Source organism: Pezoporus wallicus, unplaced genomic scaffold, assembly GCF_028554395.1.
Source record: "Pezoporus wallicus isolate ANWC-B61680 ecotype Strahan unplaced genomic scaffold, APGP_CSIRO_Pwel_v1 contig_8803, whole genome shotgun sequence".
In the NCBI taxonomy this organism is placed as follows: domain Eukaryota; kingdom Metazoa; phylum Chordata; class Aves; order Psittaciformes; family Psittacidae; genus Pezoporus; species Pezoporus wallicus.
Window position 1 is genome coordinate 386,158 of NW_026635049.1, and position 22,982 is coordinate 409,139.

At 45.6% G+C, this 22,982-nt stretch overlaps 1 protein-coding gene across 2 annotated transcripts in view; it reads left to right on the forward strand.

Moving 5' to 3' along the window:
• The first annotated feature begins 411 nt into the window (after positions 1–411).
• Positions 412–22,982, forward strand: part of NEXMIF (neurite extension and migration factor) — a 164,041-nt gene continuing 141,470 nt past the window's right edge. For both annotated transcript variants that reach the window (XM_057400578.1, XM_057400570.1), the window contains exon 1: positions 412–533. The gene's annotated coding sequence lies outside the window, so the exon portion shown is untranslated. The remainder of the gene's footprint in view (positions 534–22,982) is intronic.

The following is a 22,982-nucleotide window of genomic DNA, read 5'->3' on the forward strand; positions in this document are numbered from 1 at the left end:
CACGCGCCCTTTATGCCCGGTGGCGACGCGGTGCGCGCTCCCGCCGAGCGGCGGGGGCCTGAGGGGGGGGGGGGGGGGGGGGTCCCGCTGCTGAGGGAAACAATGGCAGCGGCGGCGCTGCCCGGCACCTCCTGAATGGGCACGGGCGGACGGGGAGGAGGAGGAGGAGGCGGCGGCTGCGGGGCGAGGCGGGAGCCGCCCCCTCCCCGTAGGGAGCGCGGTGCCGGGCGCGCCGCGGGGGTCCCGGCCGTGATCCGCCGCTCGGCCGCTGTGTACCGGTAGCGCTGGCTCCGCCGAGGGCCCTGAGGCGGCGGCGGCGGCGGCGGCGGCGGGGGTGGGTGGGTGGGGGGGAGGGGCGGGGGCCGGCGCGCGCGGGGGGGGGGGGGGGGGGGGGAGGGGCGGGCGCGTCCACCTGCGCGCGCCGGGGCCCCGGGCGCATGGAGCAGCGCTGAGGCGCCGCAGCCGACACCGCCTGGCGGGCGGGGGGACCCCCGGCCCCGCGCCGCCGCCTCCCGCACGGGCCCGGCGCTGAGGTGAGTCCCGCCGCGGCGGCGCTTCCCCCCCCCACACACACACTGTGGGGAGGAGGAGGCTGAGGAGGAGGAGGAGGAGGAGGCGGGTGGGGGGGGGGATGCTGATGGCAGCGCCGGCCTGCGCGGCGGTGCGGGGCGCGGAGGCCTGCGGGGAAGTTGCGCTGTGGCGGCGGCCGGTTCTGTGGTGTCTGTGTGTGTGGTGTGAGGCGGGCACGGGCGGGGGGGGGGGTGAAGCGGCCGCGCCGCGCAAGTTGTGGCTGCGTCCGGGCGTGTGTGTGGTGTGCGGGTGTCCCCCCCACCCCGCCCCGGGGCAGGTGCCGCGCTGGGTGGGGGGCGCCGCCCCACAGCGCCCCGGGGATGCGCGGCACCCCCCCGGTGTGAGGCGGGGGGGGGGGGGGGTGCGCGCAGTGAACAAAAAATAACGGAGAATGGGGGGGGATGGGGTGGGATTTAACCCACAAAATACGAAATAAGCCGCAGCGCTGAAGTAGCTGTCATTGCGCTGTCGGACTGGGGAGCCGGCTGGTCGCGGGGACCCGGCTCATTGTCTGAAACTCTATCCCAGCGCAAAATGCGGCTGTGAATATAATTAACCATCTGTCTGGCGAGCGGCGGAGAGCTGGGTCCGTGCGGTCTTCATTCCGGTGCCTCTGTCAGCGCTGAGCCGCCCGTGCGGTGCTCGCCGAGCGCGGTGTGACCTGTGTGTGCGTGGAGATGCTGGAACGGGGAAGGGGAGGGAGGGGATGGATAATGAAACCCTCGTCTCCCAAACGAGCTGCTGCGGTGCGGTTGGTGATGTATTAACCCAAACAAGCTGTAGCGGGACCGGCGATGGAAGCGGCGGCACAACGCAGGATGGGTGCGTGTTCTGGGGGGTCGGCGGCTGGGTGGATGCGTGAGGCCGGAGGGGAGCGATGCGCCTGTGCGAGCCGGGGCCTCAATGAGCCTCCTGCGTGAAAACAAAACGGCTCCGTGGCTCCGAAGCCTTCCCTGAGGTTCCCCCCCCCCCCGCTTCCGCTCGGCTGTTTCCTCGTCCCTTCGCCCGAAACCCCTCCGTTCAGCCAGCAACATCCTGGTATTCGGATGTGCCTCCCCGGTGCTGGAGGTACCTGCTGTTAGCGCTGGAGCAGCGTGGTAATGCGGTAACCGCGGTGCCCACAGCAAAGAGTCGGCTGGGAAGTGGATCCTGTGTGTGTGTGCCTCTACACACGCCGTGCTGCTCGGTTTTCCTTAGTTTAGGGAAGGGGAGAATACAGAAACAGAAAATAACAGCGCTGCTCGAGCAGGTAGGATGCAATTTAAAGTCACTTCAGCTAACACCCTGCGCAAGACCCCATTTAAGGTAATGTGCACCGTAAGGCAGCAGCCTTTAGTGAATCACTTTCTTAAAAACAAATACTTGACAAAAGAACCAGACCTGCTAAATGGATAACAATTATGTAAGCCCATAGTAGGTTTTGATGTATGTCAAGTCTCTTAAATAAATCAACCTGTTCAGTGAATACATCTGCTCTGCACCAACGCTTTATTTATATTTTTGAAGAGGATAAACCTGGCTGTGTGTTTGAGGTGGTCCCACTGAGCATGTGAACCTCCCAGCCAAGCCCTGTAGCTGCCAGTGGCACAAGACAGATCCATGGGGAGGAGGGTGCAGGAGCAGGGGGAGGGAGGGAGGGGGCACACCGAGTAATAAGAGGGATATTAAAAACACACAAAGATGTGCGTAAGGATTCCTAGTGATAAAATTCTCACTGATCCATGGCTTGATGGAGTATTTGCTTTGCAGTGGCAATGGCCCATACAAAGCTACATTGATTTAGCTTTCTCTGTTCACGATGGCAGTTCTGGTGAATAATTATTTTTCTCCCAAAAGCCCTAACGGAGGGAAGAAAGAGAGTCCCTGCTTGGCCTACACAGTAGTACAGTATCTTTGAAAGCGTGTATCCGGCTGCAAATAAAGAGAGCCAGTTCAAGTGTTACTACACTCAGCAGAAATAAAAGGGAGGCAGAAAAGGGGAGCGACTGGCTGGCTTCCCCATGTGCTTCGTCCCCCTTTCCCCTTCTGCACCTTTGGGGGGTGCAAAGGGGGGTATTTTTGTGGGTTTGTTTTTCCATTTTCGTGCTTGCTGTTGCCTTTTGGAGGTGTTGAACGTTGAGTCTGAGCCATGGGGAGTCTGGTTTGGGTTTAGAAAAAAGGGGAGAAGATTGTGGCCAGTGGGTTTTAATTTGCGTAGCTGGGACAGGGACAGGGAGTGTGTCTGCGTGGGGCACTGCTTTGGTGGTGCCCTCCCTCCTTGTCTGAGATGGTGCCTCATGGATGTTTTTGTGATCGATCACGTGCACATCTTTTTCCTGTTTTGGAAAGAAGCGGATGAAAAGGCTTAAATGTGCTTGCAGGAGCACGAAGGGCCCAGGTGAGGCTTGGGGAGAAAGTGTTCCCAAGCAGTGGGGTTTCACTCAGGCTGGCATTCTGGCTGTAGGGACACAACCATCCATACAGAGTACAGCAGCACTTCTTGGATAATGAGGGATTTCCATCATAATAACAAACCAACCGTGCTGATTTCCTCAAGCGCAACAGCAGACCATCCCCTTGAAGTTTATGCCCTGTCACAAACAAAAAGCAATGTTGGGAAATAACCTTTTCCTTGTGTGGAATCCAGGGAGGAGAGCTGTGGATACTCCAGACCTTGCCCTGCTCCTCACTTGAGGGCTGTGCAGATGCTGGTTGTGTTTGTGTTTGGCCATGGGAGAGGTGTGTAGTCTGAATGTTAAACAGAGTGAAATGACAAGTACTTCCCAGTAAGGACAATGTTGGGTCTGTCAGGGAATTTAAAAACAATATTTTGAGGACTGGGAGCAAAATGATTTTTCTCTAATCCACCCGCTCTGTTCCAAGTCCTGTGTTTTCACCTGGGAGACAATTGCACTTTTTTGGGTTTATGCTAGATCTCTGTGTACTTTTAGCCCCGCTTGAGTTGGCTTTATAATCATTACCTATGTATGCAGTCAGGTGCTTGAGAGCCTGATTTTGTGGAAGCTGCCAGCAGTGAGTAAATGAGGCATGTAGCATAAAACCGAGCGAGCCATGCTTTGTTGGTACCTTGCTCTTTCCTCCTTCCTTTGAGTTGGTCGTGATGTCACCTCTGCAAGGGGTCTGGGCTGTTCTGGTTTAGGGACCCACCTAATCTGTAATGTGTCTGTTCTGTGAGAGGCTTGGTGGGACCTCCCTCGTTTGATTTTAGGACTGTTACAATGAAACATTGAATAATTACCATGTGTTGTGTTGTTGTGTAGAAAGCGCTGATGTTACAGATTTAAGCATCCAGGCGATGGGCCTGGGTTTTGCCTGAAGGGCACACCAACCAAGGATAAGCTGTCCTGCTGTCAGTGCCAAAGTGCTGGTACCATCCGTTCCCTATAAGGGAAAACTGGGGAGGATTTGGTAAAGCTGAGCCGGGGTGAAGTTTGCAGGAGGAGCTGTCAGTCCTGCAGATGAGTGTTGAGCCAGCTGTGAGCCTTATCCTTCACAAAGTCATCTTAGGAACAGCGAGAGGAGGTGGCTTTAGTTCAGTTGTGGTTGGACGGTGAGGGGGTAGTGCTGGGTAGATTTGTTTGCAGTTCAGGGGAGTAGCATGTAATCTGTGTAATACTGCTTTTGTGTGCCTCCATTGCAAATTGATGTCTGGGGAATGACATGTAGCAAAGGCTCTAGACCAGCAGGTCTCTGATATTTTTGTAGCAATGTCTTTTTATTCAAAGCAGGTGTCATGGAGATCTTTCATCCCAGGATTTCTTTCATCCCTGGCGTTTGTTAGCTTGTGTTGAAACTTTAAATCTCGAGAATTTCTTCTGTACAGAAGGTGTTCTCATACTGCTTTTGCATGGGCTGAGCTGGATGATTATGCAGGCTCCAAACAGGGATATGTATGAGCTGGATCTGTGTCTGCATTGCTACGTCAGCTCTGTGAATAAACCAGGGCTGCACCCCAGCACCCTCTGCTCGCAGGAAAGGTCTGTGCTGGGGGACACCAGGGAGGCCTGGAGTGGGCAGCAGTGGGGCTGTTGTCCCTGGGCAAAGTTTTCGTCAGACCCTTAAGCATTCAGAAGGTGGTGTGTGCCTAGTGATGCGTGAGCTCATATTTGCAGTCTTGTTTGGTTTTAACAAAGCTCTGGAAATGCTTTTTACTACAAGATGCCTGATTTGCTTAATTTATCCAAGCTCTTGTCTCGATAGTCTCCCCTGATAGAAAATTCGGCTGGCTAATTGTTCCCTTTCACTGATCCCGTAGTTCTTTTTCTTGTTTGTGCTGTATCTTTAGAATAGGGTGGATGTGTCACTAGAAGTTTCTGATTCATCTTCTCGTTTGGATTTACCACTGTTGCTTCCTGGGAAGATGGGAGCACCAAAAGGGCTGACATTGCTTCCGCTTGGACTCCAACTGATTGATTTCTGAGGGTGCTGAGGCGCTGGCACAGGGTGCCCAGAGAAGCTGTGGCTGCCCCACCTCTGGCAGTGTTCAAGGCCAGGTTGGACACAGGGGCTTGGAGCAAGCTGCTCTAGTGGAAGGTGTCCCTGCCCATGGCAGGGGGTTGGAGCTGGATGAGCTTTAAGGTCCCTTCCAACCCAAACCATCCTGTGATTCTATGAATTTACCAAATCAGTTGTAAAGCTTCTTGAATTCTCATTGTCACTGCTGTGATCGTTGTCTCTGCAAATAGCTGTTGTTAGCCCAAGGCAATGAGGTCAAGAGCATCCTAAGAGTCTGGGAGAGCTTGAGCTTGGACTTGTGGATGTCATCTTGCATGGCGTTGCAGTGCCAGTCTTAGGTGTGTCATTGAAACTGGCAGGATCAGCAGAGGTGGCACACTTGGCCTCAGGCATTGGTTAGGTTTTTTGCCCATTTCTCAGCTTTCTCACCTTGCCTCATGTAGAGCCTCTGTTATGGAGGGTAGCTCCTTATGCACTGGTTGGCAGTTTGTGTTGTGGAGGTCATCCTTGCTGCTTTGTGGAGCTCACTGGTGTTGTCTGAAGCTGTTACACGCTTCTCCACTAAGCCAGTTGGAGATTGGAGTGTCAGGATTTCTACAGTAAAAGCAAATAGTTGAGGCAATTCCTGCCTCACCTCTCTGTTGGGGTAAGGAGCTTCTCATGTACTTAAAGCCCAAGCGTTGTCACTGTACTTTCCCTGGCATGCCAAAACTGGTAAGAAAGTGGCTAATACTATGAGACCATTGCATTTTTGAGGGCATTCAAATTCCCAAATGGAGCTTACAAAAAAAGTCAGCTCTTGTGAACTGTGCAGGACATGGATAGACTTTCAGGAGTGCTGGGATGTGGCTTGGTGGACTGTAGGGTACCACTCAACACTGAGCACTCCAGAGGAGCTGCCTGTCATTTCATTGCCTACCTGCACCTGGGCTCTGTGGAGGGCTCCTGCACAAACTCCAGCTCTTTCTCAGTCCCGTTCTAGGTAAGGTCTCTGCCATGCTTGGGAGTTGTCTGTGGACCTGTCTACTTAGGAGAGGATCAAATTCCTTTCCTTTCACTTGGAAGGCTTTGATTGTGAATTATAGTGCAGAAGACCCAATTGTAGAAAAGACATGCTCTGTAGCTGGATTTTGTTTCCTCTACAGTGTCCCAATGAATGACTTGAGTCTTTGATGGAGAAGAGAAGCTGAAGCCTTATGAAGGGCCTGTTTATTTGCATTAATTATTTTTTATTAGTTACAGCATCCATCGTCCGTTGGCAGTAGAAGAGCCCAAAGTAAGAATATTAAATCTTCAGAAGTTTTTCAAAGCTTGCATTTTTCATAAGGAGCTTGTGAAGCTTCAAATCTAAAGCTTGCAAAGCCTTTTTTTTCATTCTTCAGAAGTGCCACTGAAGCCCTTTTTTTTAATTTTTAGTATTTTAGCTGAAACTATAAGTTTTATACATTAAAATAGTTCTTTCCCATCCATTGCTTTGGCCTCGATTTTCAGGTTTCTCCCTGGGTCAGCCAGATCCTCCATAAGCATCGACTGTACTCTGCAGACCAGGTGTGTGTAGCCTTTGTTACCAATTCACTGTCACTTTTCCCCTCTGATTAGGGTTTTACTCGGTGGCTGGTAACAGGCTGCAGCGCATGAAGACATGAAAGGTGCGTTTGTTTGCAACCAGCCAGTTAGGACAATACTTGACTTTCACAGTTGTTGAATAACTTCAGAGTAATACTTAACTGCTTCACGGAAACAAGGGTTATGGGTGGCAGTTTAGCAAGTACAAAGTGAATCTGTTTGGTGCCTGTTTGGCCAGCCAGTAGCACTTTCCCCCTGGAGCCTGCAAGGTCATGTTTTAATAGCCTGAATATGAATTTAAGGTTCGTGTCTGTATTTTGGTGGCCATACAGGTGGATGCCAGGTTTTACTGCTTCAGGGAATGGAACAATTGGTACTCTTGCCTCTCTCTGAACCTCGAGGTAAAAATGAACATTGCCTTTATTCAAAGTGGTGCTGTTCTCATTTGTGTGCAGAAAACTGTTGGGGTGTGGATTATTTTAGCTGCAAAGAGTTGTGATAGATTGGGGTGGTTTTAATGCTTTAATTACGTTACATGGACAGTTTTACTTCATCAATAGCTGTGCCTTTAATGTGAAAGGATGGGTGGAGTTTTCAGGAAGATCAGAAGGGAAAGTGTGCTGCTGACCACAATTTTTCAGGTCATATTAGAGCAAACAAACCAACTCCTCTCTTCTTGACACTGCTGGCTCTGTAGGGAGCAATAATTTCCCATGGTTTGTTTATGTCTGTATCGAAGGAAATCCACTATATCAAAATCACCTGTCCATGTAGAGCCTTGTCTTAGATTCTCTCTGTGTGTGATATATTCATTTTGAAGTACATGGAGCAGACATTGCCAATTTGTGCAGAAATACAGCAGATCATGATACAAGCAGCATGGCTAATGTAGAATAGCGGAACTTAGGACCATTACTAGCCCATGGTGCCTATAAGTTTATCTGAAGCAGAGCAGCCACGTGGTGTTAACCCAGCCAAGCACAGCAAATGTGGAGAAACCCATCAGCTGAAACCTCTGCAGAAAAATTAATGTGTCCTAACCCAGTAACCTTCACTGGCTTACTTGTCTTATTAGTCTGGTTAGCTTATCATTTGATGGAGAGTTTGTGCTGCAGTAAAACCAGCTTCGTTTATTGTGCCTGGTTCTTTCATTAATTTGTGCTAATTCCCTAATCCCTTTCTTTCTGGCTTTGAACTGGTCAGTCCACTGCATTGCCAAGAAGTCTGAAAGAGTGGATTTTTGATTGGTTTGATGCCTCAGTCACAGAATTTATTGCGATATTGAGCACCACAGTGTTTTGGGGCTTACCATCAAATTATACTTTATGTCCATATACAATGACAAGTGAGAGCCACATGCTACTTACAGTTCCCCCTCCTTCTGCAGAGGGTTGTTTAAAACCTGATGCTTAATCATCAACAGTATATAGTGCTGCTTTTACGCTTCTGAAGCGTTTCTGGGTCTGGACAAAAGATGGGTGTTGGTTGTGTTGCAGTACTGAATGTTGAGTTACATTGGCTGTTAGATGGTTTCTGGTCTATGGAATTACTGGTTCTGATTCATGTGTTAAGCAAACCCTGATATCCCAGTCTGTCTCTCAGGTTTTTTCCTATTAACTACATGCTCTTTTCCTCCCTTGTTTGTGATGTTTACAGCTCTGCATGCACAATCTGCCAGTGTGCTCGCTGGATTCCCTCACCGCAAATACCAGGCTAAGTTTAAGACTTCTTAAAGGTTAGTTCAGGATGAGTTCAGAAGTACCTTGGATTAACTTTGCAGCTACTGTGGGTAGTCTGTCAGTGGTTTGGAGGGGAAGTTCTGCAACACAAGTGCCTTGAGGCTGTCAGCAAAAGCAGCAGTGCAGGCTTTGCCTTGGGGCATTAAACCCCAACCTTCTCGATGCCAATGGAAGAGTAGAAATGGTGGAAGATGGGCCCTACGGAGGGGTAGTGCTGGTGCAACATATTCAGTGTGACATTTCAGTGTCAGTGACAGGGAGAAGAAGAAAATGCTGCTTAAATTGTGCTTTAAAGCTGTTTGTGGTATGGAAAAGTCTTCATCTGCATTGCAGTCAATAAGCTTGTGCATGGTAGAGTCCAAACACTGTCAGAAATGCTTAATGATTGCACGGTGCCTTAAACTTCATGTAAAAGCCTAGGGGTTATTTTGCCCATTACAATCTGTAATAAATATAAGATCTGCAGCTGACATTATCATCTGTGAGTTCTTGCCCTGCATTCTGTGGGCTGATGTTGAAGCAAAAGTGGGTTTAAGGATACACAATATTATATTCTGCTGTTCAGTTAGGGCTGGGCATTTGCTGAAGGGGCTGTTAAATCACACCTAAATTTGTAAGTGACAGTAAGTGAAGAGTCAAAGTGAGAACTTTGTGTAGTCACACTTTAGGCAGTTTTTTTGTTATTTGTTAATACCTTCAGTCTCCCAGCATGTGTTTATGGGCAAAGCGATACCTGTGGTGGTAGCTCCTAAACCTGATCTCTGTGTCTGTTTGAATTGTTTCTTTCGGGGGCAATACAGGCTGCTAAAATAAAGAGGGGATAGTGGAAGGGTTGGAATGGTCGTTTCCAGATCTGATGGTGGTTGTGCAGGGTGCTTCTTGTAGTCCTTTGCTATCAAATTCACACCCTGCTCTGTCTCTCCTTGAACAACTTCTGTGCACTGCATGGTAATGGAAGTCAAAGGAATTTGTTTGATGTTATTTATTCAAATCTGGAAAGGATGGTTGTGCAAAGACCAAAGCAAAATGGCTTTAGTCTGACAAATGCCAAGGGTTTTTGTTTTGTTTTTAAAGCCCAAACAAACCCTTTGGGATCCTTGGCTGGGTATATAATAGCATGAAATACACCATTTCTTTCATTTTTCTGCCTAAAAATCTAATTCTTTATGCATTTAAAGTGGGAGTTGAGGCAAAACCAGAGTTTAGCTCTGTTGACCTATATTTATGAGACGAGAAGGCTTGCTAAGTGTAGCAAGAAAATAGGGAGTGCTGTTTGTATACTCTGATGAAATGTATACCCATACTAAAACACTTTTGGGATTCTTCATTTTCGTCCTGAATGTTTAAGCCCTTTCCAGCCAGATTCAGTCCATCTGTGCTGTTCGTTACCTGTATGCTCAGGACAGAGGGGCAGCGGAAGAGGGAGGTGAGAGCAAGCAAGCAAAGAGGTAGTAGTGAAAACCTCCCTGATCTCAAGGCTTAAAGGTGAACTTTATCCTGTTTGTTTTTTTATTCTAATTCAGCCTGCTCTTTATAAAGTGCAGTTTAATGGTTATCATGCTGCTTATTGCATAACTGTGGCACAGGTGTTATTTTTTTGTAATGTTGCCAGACATATTAAAAGGGAGAGGGAAGAAGGGAATTTATACTCTTTGGAGATGAATATGTGGAGCCTATTAGTCTTAAGGAAGTGTGAAGAACTTGTTAGAGCCGAAGCTGGCACACCTCTGAAAGGCTGCTGTGTGGAGTGGTGCTCTTCAGATCAAGAACGAGTGTTGTATCTTCTGAGTTTGTTGTATGTGTTAGGAGATAGCCTAAAAAAATCAGAACTCAGGGGAGAACCTGCCTGCTTAATGTTTAGGCTTAAATAGTTTGTGAAACTGAGACCAAATCCAAATGTATATTTAATAAAATAGGTGTTGTCCAAAGTTCAGGTTTGCAGGATAGTCAGCAATGGTGCTTGGAGTTAAGGGATGTGAAGATACATCATTCAGCACTAACTGAATGCTTAAGTGTTTATATTACTGCAGCTCAATCCAACACCTTTAGAGTTGCTTTCTTATGAAGATTTGACTGAGGAAATGCAGTTAGAAATACACTGGGCTTCAGCAGAAGGAAAATTTACCTGCAGGCTTACCATTTCCTGATGGAATAAGTATGAGAACATAAAGTCGTCTCGTTTTGGCATTTCCCACAACATTAGAAGTTTTAAGTAGTAGAAATGCAAACAACTGAAGATGGAAATGGTAAATGCTATATTTATATTTATTTATGTACATTAACAAAACTCTTGGCGTTTCAGATCAGCACAGTGTGCCTTGATTCACACAGTATTTGTGTGTTAAGCACTGGATAAAGCTCCACAGCCCACCTTTCCCTGCTGTGTGGAAGAGCTCAGGGAGAACTTAATGACCTGCTAGAGATGCAGAATGAACCCAAACCCCTTGACTTCCCAGCCCTGGTTTGTGCAGGGTAATAGGGTAATTGTGATAAACTGATAAGGGGGAAATAGGAGAGAGTAGGGGAAATGATACCTCCTGTCACTGAGTGTCTTTTTGAACTCTTGGATTAAAGAAGATTCAAATTATTCACTTAAAAGGACTTGCAAAAAGAACAGGTGAACACTCATAAAAACAAGCAGGAGGAAACCTGAGAGTATTTTCTACTGGTTTCTGCCCAGGGCAAAATATTTTGGTTTGATTCTTGTTTTGCTTTTGTTCTTCCCTTTGCCCTTCCCCTCTGCTGGGTTACCTACTACAGGAAAGAGTGAATTAGGCAAAATAAAGCATAAATTATAGCTGCAGAAGGCAGGTGCTGCTGTGTGAGTGTAGGATGATGCAGAAGCTCGGGTGGAAATTGTATGACAGTCCTTGTTGTGCCTTTATCCCTTACAGCTGTGTTGGTGCTGGATGTCACCATCCTGGGTGGCAGAGGGCATCTCACCTGTTGGACAAGGCTTCCTTGGCTGGAGGGGGACTTCCTTGTCTGGAAGTCTTCTCCCTTTCCGTTGTCCAGTGACACCCGTGGCAATGTTTAGTGTGTAGCGCACTGAAAACTTCCTCTTCTGGCGAAAAACGGCTGGAAAATCATAGTCTAAACTAGCAGGTTTGTGCTAATGCAAGCTGTGTTTACTCTTGAAAACTCAGTTTATTAAACTGAAGGCTGCAGAACTCGAGGGATCAGTGGTGCTGCCTGAGCAGCACCTTCCGCGCCGCACAAGCCATTTTTCAAAATTACTTTTTTAATTAAAAGTTGTATCAGTTTAATGCGAGTTAAAGGCAAGTTGAGAGGCTTTAACGTTGTCAGGAACAAGCTGCAGGGGTGGCAAACCCCTTCTTTTCTCCCTTTTCAGGTTTATCCAAAATGGTGACTGTACATGCAAAGAGAGGGGAATCTCCTGCTGGGCATTACGCTTGCAGGAGGGGTTGCGGGGTGAAGGTCTTTATTGATTATCAGTCGGGTTCCACTGCCGTCACCCTCAGAAGGAGCTGCACAGAAGCTGAATTGGAATATGAGCATAAGGAAAACAAGGAGGACTCGAGGTAGAGCAGGGGAAAGTCAATACAGAGCTTATTTAAATGTCAGCTGCCTGGAAGAGCTCTGCTCAAAAGCTGTAAGGAGAGATTAGGTCTAAGACATAATGCATGAGTGTGTAAGGAAGGGAGGCAAGATTGCTGAGCAAGTCAGGTGCTGTGGGGAATGCATGTGAAAGGAATATATTAAGGAGGAGGAAGGAAGAAACTGCTGACTGAAAATTACATCTGACAATTAGTTTTGAGCAACTAATGGGAGAAGCACGTGGCTTTTGGACATGGGAAGGCTGTGCTCGTAGCTGGTGGGTGATCTGATCGTTTTAACAGCGTTATTCATCAGTACAGTTGATGGGGATAAGCAACATTCATTACAAATCTGTTTACTACATCTATATATTGTATTTATTTTCTGAATTGTATGTGCAGAGTATCTCTGTAAACACAGGACTTCTAGAATTTGAGTGGCATTGGCTAAGTAAAGTCAATAGGCCAGAGTTGTAATTGTGTGGCATTTATCAATGTGACTGGATATACATCTGGGGAGAGTTTGAGCCAAAAAAAAAGTCTGTATTTTATAGATGAATAGCCTCATTCTGAATTTTGCAGCCATTTTATTTTGAAAAGTTAGCCATTAATGTTGTAATAAATAGCTGTGTAATGGGTGTGCCTGAAATAAAATCAGGTTGAGCGCTCTTGGACAAGAAACATTATTAAGAGTCAACCTCCAAAATTTAAACCCAAACCAAGTTACACATAGGTTTTGTTGGTGGGGTGAGTAGGACATTGAAAGCATTTTAGTTATGAAGTCTCAGATAGAAGACCTCTTTCCCTCTGGTCCTTCACTCCATGGCTGAGGAATGCTCCTGGCTCAGGTGATACTGAGTTCCAGCAGTACATTTGAGTGATACTTTATCGCTGTGGGATTGGAGCTGTTTCATGATGGTGAACATTAGTGACCTCAGCTGAGTTTTTCAGTCCCATCTAACACCAGTGTGATACACTGCATCGTGACATCCTCAGTGTTCAGGCAGACTTGGGGGAGGATGGGGTGCACCCTGCTGTGCTGTAGCCCACTTGCAACCCAGCCAAGTTTGAATGAAGTTCAATGTCTTTATCTTCAGGAAGGTGAGTGTCTTGTGCAGATGATAGCTAAAAGACCTAACAGGTCTTCCAGATCAAGACTGTAGCTGGCAACATTGCTTCCTTGGCACAGCAAGACTTTGTAGTCTTAATCCACTCTGTTGAAAAAAGCTGTGTCTTGGAACAAGTGCTTGCCCAGGACAGTCAGAGCATGAGCATTGGAAGGACAGCTACAAAACCAAGTGCTGGTTTGGATGCGAGGGGTGTTTCTTTGCCTTTGCCATCTAACACAAACATGTAGCAACATGTATACTAGTATTTGTATTCTTCTCAGTCATGTTATGGTCGTCTTTGCCACACTGACTGCAAACACATATATATTAAAACCCGTCACAACCCTTGCACATGCTTCTCTCCTGCAGAGAGGATGAGGGAACAAATAACATGATGGGTGTTATTTGCATTGTTTAATGCTCTTCTGAGCAGAAGAACTCATTTACACTAGAGGATACTTTATTTAATGTAGAAGGGAGGATGACCAAGCAGGCTGGGCTGGGCAGGCAAGTACTTAAGCAGGTGGGATGTGAGCCTATGCTCTGAAGCAGTGGGCTTAATTGCTGTCCCTCTCTCTGGTATTAGCTTTTATTTTCTGAAATGCATCATGACAGTGGAACAGTTGACATTTAAAGTGCACAGGAGGTATCACTTAGAGGTCTGAGCACATGAGCCAACAAACTGAGTTCCAACCCTAGCACCGACATTGACTTCTGTCTTAGTCATATGACTGTGCCATCATTTTTGTCTTGCTTGCCCCACTTTTAAATGGGATTATTACTAAGGATGTGTTTGCTTCCCAGGAGTGTTGTGAAAATTAGTTAAGGTTTGAGAAGCGTGTGAAGAAGTCTCTCAGTGTTGATCTTTGTCACAACTACTGCTTTAAAACCACTTTTCTGTTTCTTTTAGCAGAAATATTTCCTCTCCTGCTAGAGTCTTCTCACATTTTCCTGTTGCTTGTGTGCAGTATCCCATGGCTCTTCCAGTATGCATAAATTTTTGCAAAACGTTGTATTTTCTCCTGTATTTGAGATTCAGATTTTCAGTATGTGTGTTATTACACAGAATATGAATAGGAGGCAAAGAGCCTTATGTTGATGAAGCTTCATGGTTGCTGCTTTCCCAGCTGAGCAATGTCTGTGGGTCATGTATGCATTGACACATACTTGCAATGATGCTCCATTGCATCTATTTAAAGAAGGTGTTTAGACCGGGAGGATCCTTACAGCTCTTACAATGTTAGCTGTGTCTTTAGAGAAAGCTGAGAAGCAGACAGGCTAACAGGAGTACAGGGGGATGGACCTGGAGATGTGAGATGAGATCTTGAGAGAGAAATGCTGCCCTTATCTCCAGTACTGAGACGAGGTGGTGACCACAGGCATGTTCTTTAAGGACGAGTAACTCCAGTGTGACTGCAGTCAAAGCCTTTTGGACCAGCCAACTGTTAGACTCTCTCGAGTGAAACAGAGCCTGCATGTTTCAGATTGCATACTCCTATGCTGAAAAAATAAGGCAGCCTTTCACAGTTTGGCCTATAGAACTTTCTTCCCTTTTATATGACATAGAGGAGCCATCATGCTTAATTAAAAGGTTCATGATATTCTTGTGAAGACTTCTGTTCCAGTAAAAGGTAGAGAGATCTTTCTGCAGGTTACTTTTGGCCAAGACTGATTTCTTGTCCAGAAATTACCTCTCTTAGCAGTTTCTTCAAAAACCATTTGGGGAGTCAGTTGAACCCAAACCAAGAGGGGGTAGAGCTCAGAATCAAAACCAGACATTTCTTGGAGGGCATCCTCCAAGGATGCAACATGTGTTGGTCTAGGTTGACTGTAGGTGGTATTGAAATCCTTGGATGTGACTGGAAGTTAGGTTGAAGATGGAGAGAACAAGGAGATAAATATTGGGAGGAGTGAAGAATTTACTCCTGTAGGGCAAGAAAACACTACCTTCTCCCTTACAGCGCTCACCTAAAATGCCCCTGTTGCTTTCCCCTCATGGACCTCTTTTGTCCTCCTTTACTTGTCTTCAGCATCAAAAGCTGCATCCCCTGAAGGTTGTCTCGCTTCTGGTATCTGAGTTCACACAGAGAATGAGATGAAACAAGGCAAACCTGGTTCTAATAGCTCTCTTCTAATTCAGCTGCATAATGGAGATGAGCAGTACTTACATAACAATATCCTGGGATGTTAATAGATTTAATAACCCAGAAAGGTGGGAAGAGGTTCTGAATTACCTATAAAATGGCATCTAACTAATGAAGTTTACTGGAAGCTCATCTCTTTGAAGAAGAGTCAGATGGTAGGCGCAAGACTTCTGCATATGCTCAGAAGAGCAAACAAAATGAAGCTGCCTGTCCTAATTGGAATATATCTCCCATAGGTCTAAGGTGCTGTTGGATTATGCCAGTTTTACATGGGCTTCTAGTTAAACTCTTGGAAAAGCGTAAACAACAGAGTTCTTTAGCTCTATTTATTTTTTCCAAGTGTAGATATGTACCAGGCTTGGGGATTATAACTCTGTATGTGCCCGATGAAAACAATCAGTTCATTAATGCTGTTTTGTTAGACCTTGCCCCCCTCTTGCCATGGTGATAAGGGACCTTAATTAGATCCCAGAACAAATGCTGGAGAGCTTGACAAAAAAGAGAAACATGGGGAGGGGGTGGAGAAATACTGCGATGTTGTTAGCAGATATATGCAGAGAGCTGCATCCTGCAGCGGGGAGACTGTGTTCTATTGAAAACATTGGTTTTCTTTCCCAGGAATAGAGCTGGTGCTGGTAGGCTGTAAGCATCTGCAGACAGTGTGTGGAATTGGTATTGGCAGCCTTATGTATGTCAGCTCGTGCTCCTGGGTGTGGGCATGTGTCCATCTGCAAGGAGACCGACTGAAGGAAGCACTGCCGACAGAGGAATACATTAAAAATGTATACCTAAATCTAGGCTGGATGCTGGTGATGTTCCCTGATGGGAAGTGGCCATATCATTGGGTTGATTCATATGTTTGTGTGTTAAGAAGAAAATGTCTGTGTGGGGAGAGGTGGGAAGGGAGGAGAAGGATAAGAATTCGGAGGATGTTCATGAATACCATCGGCAGCGCATAAATGAAAGGGGGGGAATTATAATGTGAAGCAATGAACATGAAGGCTGGCAGATAATGTTAGCTTAAAAAAGGAAGAGTTTTTTGTATGGAGCAAAGCATGTGAATTCAAAAAAGCAAGCGTGCAGAAACACAGGCATCAGAAACGTGCAAGTTTTAGTAAGAAATGTTAGAGCCTTCTGCTTGTTTTCTGATTACTGGGTGCTCAGGTTACACCTTCAAAACTTCCTGCACTGTGGTTTGAGGTAGAATATTAACTTCAGGTTAGAATCTCAGCTTTTTATTAACTGCAGTTCCAGTTTGAAATCAGAGGACTGTGGCTGTTAGTCTCATACCTTGGTCTCTCGTCTGAAACCCATTGCCTGTGTAGTCATACTTCATAATTATTCCTCACTTAAATTACCTTTCAATAACCTAAAATAAGATTATCTCCTCGAGTCTCTCATTGGAAGTGTGTTTTCCAGGTCATAAGACAATTGTTCTCTGAGCAACTAATTTATTAAATTTACTTTTTGAAAGATTAATTCAGTATTTCATGTCAGATTTTCTGTATGGCAACATACACATCTTGGTGCACAGCTGAAGAGGTTTCAAGCGAAATTTATTGCATTACAAGATGATGCATTAAAGGCAACCCCATTGTCAAGGTCTATCAGGCAGTTTAAAGTCTGGAACTGGGTATCTGTCTAGCCAAATACTGTAGCAACTTTTAAGTCAGAACAAGGTGTAATTCCTGTATTTTTAAGATTATGCCTCTGGAAAGCATGCATCAGAACTGCCAACATGCTGGTAAATAGATCAAAAAGCAAATCCCGATGCCTGTGGACCCGTGTATCATTTAAATGCATTATATTAGGTGCTAAAGTAATAGCGTGAGAGGTGACTGTAGTCTGTGAGTGAATACAAACCTGTCCATCAGCCTTGATTATGTGAGAGTAGCTTTTGTATTTCATAAAAGCCGAATGCATTTAGTGAAGCAACAGGAGCAAGACTTTGTCTTATTCATGATCCAAAGCGTTTGACTTGCTTGGGTAATGCTGTTTAACAGGAGGTCTTGAATTTATGCTCATTAAGAGGCAAAAAAAAGAGAGTATTTTCTGTTTTGGTAGCTACTTTTTGGTATAAATTTTTATTTGCTGGTCCCAGGGTAAGTTTTGTGGAGCAAAAAGATTTCAGTTGTGATAGTTTGTGCAGATTCCTTCTGAGCTGGTTGTGTTTGGCCTGGGATTTAGTTATGAAGCATAAAAGAGCTCAAGGTATGATGGTGATGTATATCCCGCTGGGGCTGGGTTCAGCAGTGTTGAAATGGGTTCATTTTAGCAAAGGTCACTGTGTTTTGACTGAAATGTGTGTGGGAAAGAAGATGATTTGAAGATAGTTCGGTGCCTGATACCTTGCTTCACTCTATGTGTTTCCAATAGCCCTATTCAAGATTTTCATTCAAGGTTAACCAGATCTCCTCTACAGTTCTTGCTGTCCTTTGAAAACCCTAAATGTAATCATTTTTTAATTTACCCAGAGAACATGGTGGCCTTGGATGTCCAGGACTCTCCAATATTAGTTTCTGTTTTGCAAGAATTGAAAACAGGCTTCTTATTGGAATTGAACAGAAACTGAGGTTGTTCAGTGTAAGTTTTCCACTTTTCCTTTGCAGGCTGGGAGTAACTGGTATAAGGTTGAACAAGTCATAATTACAGGAAGGTTCTAGAGACAATTTCATGGATGCTTAATGGAAAGGGATTATAGATAAGTACATGTAAGATAACTGTAGTTTAAGTAACGTTAATAAAATAAGACATAAAGGTAAATGACGGGGAGGAGACCTGAATTGTCAAGTGGATGAGTTGAAGGAATGGTGATGGGTCAGCAAAGGTACTGCTGCCTGGCACTTGATGGGAGGGAGTTCAGTATAAACTGGTGACTGGATTTCCCTGCTCTATAAGCCCGTGGCCCACAAAATTATTGTCAGCTAAACACTACTGCAGAAAAGAAACCCATAAGCTCATGCTTTTATGGATTATAGCATTGTTAGTAGTAAAAATACCATTAAAATCAGCACTTTCCAGATAGATGCTTCAGGAACAGTGAATATGATCTGTGAATCAGTGAAATCAGTGAATTTGTGAATCAGTGAAACAGTGGATTAGATTCCTACAGAATCTAATGGAAGGTTTCAGTGGGTCTGGAGCTGGTGTAGAAGTGACTGCTGGTGACCTATGATGAAACCAGAGCAGCATGTTTGGAAGGGGCCTTTATTGTTTTTAAAGCTGCATGGATTGCTTCCATGTTGTGTTTGGTTGAACATCTTGTAGTTCAGGGATAAAAAAACAGGCAGAGGACAAGGTAGTTACATAATTTAATATGAAGTGAACTCACTTATGCTTTATAATTTGAAAGTAATAAAATGAATGTTTCCATCTTCACTGTTAGTCCATTGTGAATTAGTAAAGTTGGTGCTTTATAATGTAGTATTTTGCTTTTCTTTCCATTTCAAACCTGCTTTATAGATACAAAAGAAACATACAGTGTCAAAAGGAATGCAGGAATCAAGGGTGAGTGCACCTTGGAAAGACACATTATTCATGTCATTTGTGTACATTGTACAGTTACAGGAATGACTTGAACAGTCGGCAGGGAAAGCTTCACTGCACACTTAAACCTTCCTTCCACAAGATCTCTTCTATCGTGACTTTTGCTGTTTCACAAAATCAGTAGTTCAGCTTCTTGGGAATGATTCCGTCCCTTCGGTTGGGCAGTGGGTGGCAGGACACCATGGGCAGGCTCACTGGGCATGCTGGTGCCTGAACTGGTGGGAAGAGGTCAGCAATTCAGTGTCCGACTCAGTTGAAGTTGCTTTGGACTGCTGACAGGCCTCTGTCAGAGCAGGGAATGCACATGCAAGGTATTAAATAGTGTAATGAGGACTGAGTCCTTTAGATCATCCAAGTCATGCTTTATTCTTATTTTTTAAAGCTCTTCCTAGTGGCTTTAAGTGTTTCTTTTCTGAGATATTCTGTGTTTGGCTTTTGCCAAAATGTTCCAGAAGATTTCTGAAAATTGCCCTTGAGTTAAACCTCAAAGCTTTGCTAATTCCCACCAGCGGATGTTTTGTCTGTGCACAGACAAATCCAGAGAACAAACCAAAGTGCCAAAATGCAAAGTGCTCTCTCTTCCCAGGGCAGCAGTTTTGCAGACAAGGACAGCAGCAGCATATGGAAGGTGTAACGGCTTACTGAGGACACCTTTGAATGAATTAAGCTGGTGAAACCTCTCTTTAGTCCTTACTTTTTCCACCTACCTCAATTATGATAGAATCATAGAATGCTGAGGGTTGGAAGGGACCTTAAAGCGTATCTCGTTCCAGCCCTCTGCCATTGAAAACAATGAAGACCCCGTTTGTAGGTCTGAGTGCAAAGCTGGGAAAGCCCTACCTGAGCCCATTCCCTTCGGTGGTTCCGTTACTTTCCACAACAGTGTTCCAAGAGGTAGGTTGCTCTTGGGGGTCTGCATAAACTACCAGATTAGCAGGGTAACAATATGAGACATTAAGGAGATAGGATTATTTTTCTAGCTCAAAGCAGGTGTCAGTTACCTTTTCTGTAGATGATTTGTTTTGTGTAGAAGATTCATGGTGGATATTTTGGTGAAGGGTGGCTCCTTCTCCTGCTGAGCAATAGGTAGGGTGATGTGACTGCAGCAGCAGTGTAGTAGCGATGGTGCAGCCACAGCAGCAGAGGTGCGTGTGGAGAAAGTCCTTGGTGGCCTGGTATCTGCTTGTACAGTTTCTCCTGAGCTAATTATTGAAGCCTAACATTAGCAAATGAAACTCTAATTAAGGATTAAGTGGGTTGAACAGTGTATTTGCAGTGAGTCTACTCAAGGTCTTGGTTCGACATCTCAGGTGCGTTCTCTCTCGAGAGTCTCGAAACGTATCGGAAGTACATCCAGGGCCACGAGTGTAAGAGAAAGAATCAAGGGTGTATGGAAATGATATGCAGCTTTTTAATACTGGATCAGCAATTCTAATCAGGAGTTAGAAGTCACTTGCCAGATGTATGTGTGTGACCCGGACAGTTGGGGTTCAGTAGCTTGTGCGGGTTTGTGGGTGAGGGCACAGCCCTGGGACTGGAGTGCCTGCTGAGAGGTTGAAGCTAATGCTTGTGCTGGGGCAGGAGCAATGACAGCCCATCTTCTGCAGCTGTACTGCTATTCCTGGCTTCTTTCCATCCCTCCTGGGAAGAACGGTAGTCCAGCAAAAAAACTAGGGATGACAAGCTGTGCCTGAAGGAGAGCTAGAGATGCAGGGGACAAGAAATACAGCTCTAGCCTGGGATGCTCTTTGGCAATGGTGTCTCTTGAATATCATAGTATGGGTTTAGGATCTGGCAAGGAATCAGGTAGCAGCAGTGCTACTTTTAAGGAGAAGCAAAGGTAGTGGTTGTGATTATTGCACAGCTTGGTAGTCACAGGTCCAGCTCCAATGCTTGTCCCATCCCCGGAAGAGCGTGGCTATCTGTTCAGGGTTGGATGATCCTGTTGGCCTGTACTGGTCCTGGCAGGAAAGCTTGGGCACTGCCTGTCTGTTTGATTTGTCTCCCTGGCTTCCCCTGCTTTGTATCCTTTGCTTTCCTGGCATGGAGGCTGTGTCTCAAGCTGCAGATGGTAACAGGGAGCAGGGATGCAGGAGCTGGCGAGGTGCTGGAAGTGACCACGTGCTGGCAGCCAGTGGGGCTGAGAGCTCAGCAAAGCGAGGCACACAGAGCTCTTGCAGGACTGTTTTACTGCTTGCAGTATTACAGAATGCAGTAGCCTGTAATGTTGGAGTACCATAAAATTCATTATGGTCTGGCTCTCATTATGCAACTACCTGGAGCTTGTCGTTGGCTTAAGCAAATAACGTAAGTCAAACCAGTAAGTGTGCACAAGTGTTCAAGAGATTAAATTAGCAAGCCAAAAGTGATGGTATGGAAGTGGGGAGGAGGGAGTAAAAGGATAAGGCTTTGTGAAAACCTTGATTGTGAGCAATGTATAAGCAGGTGTTTGGAGCAGAAGATTTTCTTTGTGTTCTCTGGGAAGTTTCTGGTTTACTCTTGCTTCTCAGTTAATGACAGAATAGCAGAACAGCCTCTAAGTGTGTCCTTAAAAAGGTCCCGTGCACTTTGCGTCATGAAGAAGCATTTCTGCAATACGTAGAAATGTAACACAGAAGCATCACATGTCTGTGTAATTGTGCACAAGTGCTGAACACTGCTGGTGTCCCTCAGCTTTAGCCAATTTCTTTGAGAGCAGTGAGTGGGGCCCTGCTCTGTACCAGTGATGTTCTGTAACAGATCTTTTAATCCTTTCTTTCGCAGAAAGTAAAACTGAGAGAAGGAAGTTGACACCCAGTTGTGTAAAGGTGCTGCAGGCTCTCAGCACCCCCTCTGTCAGTGAGGGGGGTGAGAATCAGGCTGCAGAAGTTAGTTAATCTAACAAAAAAGCTTGTGTGCTCATGTGTGGCTGCCCCATCCCTGGCAGTGCTCAAGGCCAGACTGGACGGTGGCTGGGAGCACCCTGATCTGGTGGAAGGTGTCCCTGCCCGTGGCAGGGGGTTGGAACTGGATGAGCGTTAGGGTCCCTTTTAACCCAAACCAGGCTAGGATTCTATGATACTGAATTATACAATCCAACCAGGTTCCCTATATAGCTTTTGGGAGATAAAACTGTTTCTTGGAATAGAACTCGGTGGATGTTCATCCATGAATTAGTGTGGCAGTGATTTTATTTATTGTATTTTCCATGATCTGGGAAAACCTGAAGCAGTGATGGCTGCAAGAGCCACTGCAAGCTGGCTTGTCTGTTCCATTTAAAATTACATATACACGTGCAACTTCCTTAACATTTTGTGCCATCTCCCATCTGTGATGGTTCTCAATAGGAGTAGGTGACATTGCCAACCAATGTGTCCACGGAAAGCTGTTTTTAGTAGGAAACCGGTGCTTGAGCAGAGGATCGCAGGAGTGCCTCGGGGTAAGTGAGGTTGTTGTTAATCAGGGGTGGGGTTTCCTCTACTTGGTGAAGTAAATTAGGACTTGCTCAAAAATATGCATTTTAAATGGCCTTGTTAATCTGTTCAACAGTTTAATTTAGCTGTAACTAAGGCCTGAAGTTCTAATTATTCCTGTCAAAGATGGAGAAGACATTTCTGGTGTGCAGTGCTGGAGGTATTTCTGGGGAATGTGTAGTTACATGGCACCCCAGGAGCCAGTGAAATGAAAATGAATGAGAATCCCACTTTTGCCAGCTTGAATGCAAGAGAGATCCACCTAATCTCCAAATTTACTGGCTAAATTTGACTCAAGCCTTTCCCTTCTTCCTAAACTCCCCGTTAATGTTTTAAGTACATGTATTCAGTATTCTTGATGCCTGTCCTAAAGCTGCATAGCATTTCTGTAAAATATGAAATACCTTGTGACACTTGCCATTTCTTTCTATGTGTATGACCTCTGGAATAACTCCAAAGCTCTGGAAAAGAATGAGATTTTCAGTAATGGCTACAGGCATTCAGGGCACAAATACCATTGTGTATCAGTGGGATTTATGCTCCTAAGTTGCTGTAAGTGCTTTTGAAAGTCACATCTAAAATGTGTCATTAAGAACAAGATAGGCTGTTAATGTTTTTTAAAGCAGATGTGTGGTATAAATGAACAATAACATGTGAGGTGCTTTATAATGTTATTCTTGTGGAAGAATTGTTAAATACATAATTATTACAAGCAGCTGGATTTTGGAGAGCTTTCTCATCAGGATGGCAGTTTGGTGTGTCGATAGCCATCCAGCTCCAGAGAGCAACCAAGGGACTGAGATTTCAGGGCAGAACTCCTTCACACCATTGTTAATCAAGAAGA